The sequence below is a fragment of the Capsicum annuum genome, chromosome 6 (assembly GCF_002878395.1).
Source record: "Capsicum annuum cultivar UCD-10X-F1 chromosome 6, UCD10Xv1.1, whole genome shotgun sequence".
NCBI lineage: Eukaryota > Viridiplantae > Streptophyta > Magnoliopsida > Solanales > Solanaceae > Capsicum > Capsicum annuum.
This window is the reverse complement of record NC_061116.1, coordinates 202,193,678-202,198,258: the sequence shown is the minus strand read 5'-3', so window position 1 is coordinate 202,198,258 and position 4,581 is coordinate 202,193,678. Positions and strand designations below refer to the sequence as shown.

The window sequence follows — 4,581 nt, the reverse complement described above, 5'->3', positions numbered from 1 at the left end:
TTTTTAAAAACTGCTACAACTTACAATTAAAAACTTAATTCAATAAATATAAAAAAATACAATTACAATTTACAATAAATAATTTAAAAAGTACAAACAAAATAATTTTTACATAAAATAATGGTAAATTGACACAATGTAATAATTTTATGATCCAATTTGACATCAAATAGCGATATTTAACCTTTCTAGCCAAAATAAATAGCCCATAAACATTTTCTCTCTCTTTCTATGAATTGTTCTATAGTATATATGAATCATTTTCTAGTGATTGCTTACTTTGTTTTTTTATTAAGATTTCCCCTAGTTACAGATAGAAGTCATTTTCCTTTACAGATATTCATATACCTGCTTAAACCAATATTTAGATATTATTTTCAACCTTCAATGCTAGTATAGGGGTTAGGATATACCCTCCAGTATCTATTTCCTCCCGTTGCTCTAGTACCCTTGTTGATTTGGGGCATGTGGTATATAGAGTTTGCTATGATGGCAATAGTAGTGCTGGCTTTGGTACTTGCTTTAGTAGGAAGAGTGAAAACGAGGGAGGCTTTGTGTGTGTATATTGATTAAGAGAGGTAGCTGATTTGGCCAATGAGATTTAACAAGTGACACATGTCAAAAGTCAAAAAGGTTATTGGAGCAGCAGGAGGAAACAGATACTGGAGGGGATCCTAATCACAACTACTCCCGTTGTCCCAATTTATGTATAGGTGTTTGATTGGTCATGAGGAATGAAAGAAATACTTTTGAAACTTATTGTCCAAAATAAGCGGTTGATATTTGTGTGGCTATAAATCCACTCTTTAAAGGTAAAATGAGAAGTTTAAAGTTAAATTGTTACTAAAGACAGAAAGGCGTCTTCTCCGGTCCCAACTAAAAAATAAAGGGGCACACATAATGGGATCGATGGGAGTATTTAACACTATTGCTACACTTTGTCATCCACCTTGTTGAGTAAGTACGGTTGGTGACTGTAATGATCCAAAGTAAATGGGTCACGTGAGAGGCACGCGTTTAATAAGCAGAACTATCAAGAGCCAAGATTAGTAGTTCGCTATTCATATCAATGGATCATATTCGTCCAGCTAGGAGCCAGCGGTCAAAATCCTGCTTCATGTTAATAAATACCTAGAGATCCACCTTGCAAAGATAGTTATTTATTTACCGGTATACTTCACCCAAAAATTCTCTCTCTAGATTCTTCTTCCTCTCCTTCCTTCCTTCTTCTTATTCTTCACCCATCCTAAACTTCATTATGTGTATTCAAAAAGCTTGAAGTCATCTATGGAGCCATAGTGTAGCTGTCACACCCCTTTTTTACAACACCAAAAGATTTGATTTTAGTTCAAAAGGATTTTTATTATAAAAGTGATACAATGAAGACTTGTTCCGAAAGGACTTCTTATATTCAAAACTCAGAGTCGTCACTTGGTATAAATCGGGTGTGCCAAGTCACCTTTAGAAATCCCTTTTCAAAACAATTTGACTCTTTAAACTGGTTTGCGAACAGAGATTCTGGATAAGGAATTCTGTTGACTGGGGGAAGGTGTTAGGCACCCCTCGATCCCGTGGTTCTACCACGGTCACTTGGTAGAGCGTATTGGCTAATTTGACATTGTAAATGTATAAACCACACAAAGCATGCAAATCAATAAATCAAGCAAAAAAAACAAAACAAATAAAAATTTAGTGTCCAGTCCAATTATATAGTCCAAATAGAAAAATCCGTAAAATATAAATCATGTTTTAAGCTAATCCTAAAACTACGTTCCAATGCCTTACCTGATGCCTCGGACCTTGATCGCGAGCCTCCTCTGCATACATGATACTTCGGGGCATTCCCCGGATAAATCAATACAAATCTCTTGGGGCATTCCCCGGCCAAATAAATACATTAGAATCAAGTACGACCTACGCACATTCAAACATTCAACCAGACACAAGTTCTAAATTTGCCTACCCAAACCTATATTTGCCTATCTGTTTCAACAAAATTCATACTTATTCCAAATTAAACCGCTAATAATGAATTAAAACAAATATGTATTCACTTTTATCAATTTTAATTCCGCCCCAAACAACTAATTTTAATTCTCAAATGAGATGCTATTTCACCATGCAAATCATAATCAAAGGAACCAACCGCGAATCAAAACAAAAACGCATTCATCACCAACAAGGATCAAACATAACACACAATATTCAATCCAACACACCAAAATACAATAAATAATGAAATAAAAAGAGAGATAATAAAATTGGACCTCGATTTGTAGCTTTCAAACTCAATGTTATTCGAATAAAGAGAATCCGCACTCGGAAACCTTGAACCGAACCTCAAACAAACGAACTCATCTAACTCAAAATTGAGAATCATAGAAACAAAGAGACCTGGACCAAATTCTCACGAACGTACACAACCTCGAACTAAAAATCATTAGAAATAAGAGAAATCCAGCCCGATTCCAATGGGTTTGGACCGAATCAAAAGTAGATCGAGGTTTGTTTGATAATTTTGTGTCGTTGTAACCCCGGTAAACTTCAGCTATGACCAAAACGACAAATAGATATCAGTTGAGACGTATTCAATGGGTTTTGAATGAATTTATGATAGCTAGACGCAATTCCGGCGAGCCTGTCGCCGGAACAGTAATCAAACCACAAAACTTGTGTTCCTCAAGCTCTCACTCGCCGAAAACTGCTTTGCCATTGTTCTCTTTCGATTTCAATCGTAGATCTCTCTCTCTCGTAAATCTCTATCACTCTCTCGTAGATATCTCTCTCATAGATCTGTGTCACTTTCTTGTAGCTCTCTCTTTCTCACGTCATCTCTTATCTATCTATTTCTGTGTGTATCCTGGTAAAATTAAGAGTGTGTAGTGTATATGGGTGTGTGACAGTGATATTACTGTGAGGGTATTGTTGTTACTCTCTGATGAGGAGGGCCTGTGTGTGATATATATAAAGACTGGAGAGAATATTGTGTTCTCTGCGAGTCCCTCCCCCCTAAAAATGAAAATTGTGTGCAATGGTGTATATATATTTTATTCTTTGTGATGATGTCCCAAGCAAAAAAGGCCCCCCTAATCCATTTGGAAAGAAAAACTAAAAAGGAATATCATGTGGGCCCCCTTCCCTCTTCTTTTCAATTCTGTAGCCGTAAATGTATTTTTGTTGGACAAAAAAATGGGTTAGGGGGTAGGGTAGCGAGGTGGGGTAGGGGCAGGGTGGTGAGGTGTGATTTTGTTGAGATAAGGTTTGTTAGGATATGACTCAATTGGTTATGGATTTTGGTTATTTTTGTATTTTTTGGGGGGATAAGTACATGGTTGAGGGTTCATGGTAAGGTAAGTTAAAAAATGGGTAAAATTAAATTCGGGAGGGACAAAATTAGGTATCTACATCATGCCCCCTTTGAATGTAAACACGAAGTGTTTTCAGACAAAGAAGTAGACAATGAGATCAAATTTTGACCCGAACATTATTCAAAGAAAGAAATAGAAGGTAGAAAGACTACCGAGTTGGAGAGTCGAGTGAGGTCCCGTCGAGGCTCCGGTCTGCGGATCTATCATTACATCAAAAATGAAAATTACAAGTTAAAAATATAAATGAAATTACAAAATCTTTTGGACTTTTGACTTGAGTTTCATCACCCTGTTCTTCAGGTGGGCTCCTGACTTGCAATTTCTTCAACTTGTTGCTTGGTTTTTAATTTCTTCACCTTGTTCTTCAGGCAGGTTCCTCACTTGCTATTTCATCAACTGTTTAACTTTTAATTTTTTCACCTTGTCGCTTGACTTTCAACTTTTTCACCATGTTGCTGGACTTTTATTTATTCGCCCTGCTCTACAGGCGGGCTTCTAACTTGCCATATTTGTCTTTCAAGTTCATCACTCTGTTCTTCAGGCAGGCTCCTGACTTACAGCTTCATCACCCTGTTCTTCAGGCGGGCTCCTAACTTGCAGTTCCATCACCCTATTCTTCAGGCGGCCTCTTGAAATCAAAATCAAAACTGGAACGAAAATTATCCCAAAGAAAGATTATGATAAAGAAAGATTTCATTTTTGCTGAAAGTAATGTCCCATTTTCCAGGAGGGTCCTGAACAGAAAGTAAAATCTCATTTTTCTGGAGGGTCCTGAACAGAAAGTAAAAGCCTATTTTCTAAGAGGGTCCTGAACAAAAAGTAAAATCTCATTTTTCAGGAGGGCCTTGAACAGAAAGTAAAATCTCATTTTCCAGGAGGGTCCTGAACAGAAAGTAAAGTCCCATTTTCTAGGAGGTTCCTAAACAGGAAGTAAAGTCCCATTTTCCAGGAGAGTCCTGAACAGAAAGTAAAATCTCATTTTTCAGGACGGTCCTAAACAAAAAGTAAAATCCCATTTTTCAGGAGGGTCCTGAACAGAAAGTAAAATCTTATTTTTCAGGAGGGCCCTAAACATAAAGTGAAATCCCATTTTTTAGGAGGGTCCTGAACAGAAATTAAAATCCCATTTTTCATGAGGGTCCTGGACATAAAGTGAAATCCCATTTTTCAGGAGGGTCCTGAACAGAAAGTAAAATCCTATTTTTCAGGAGGG

The 4,581-nt window shown here is 36.9% G+C and overlaps 1 long non-coding RNA gene across 1 annotated transcript in view; it reads right to left on the bottom strand.

Moving 5' to 3' along the window:
- Positions 1–2,253: 2,253 nt before the first annotated feature.
- Positions 2,254–4,581, bottom strand: part of LOC124899321 — a 9,129-nt gene continuing 6,801 nt past the window's right edge. Inside the window, exon 2 of the long non-coding RNA XR_007056713.1 lies at positions 2,254–4,015. This is a non-coding gene — a long non-coding RNA (uncharacterized LOC124899321). The remainder of the gene's footprint in view (positions 4,016–4,581) is intronic.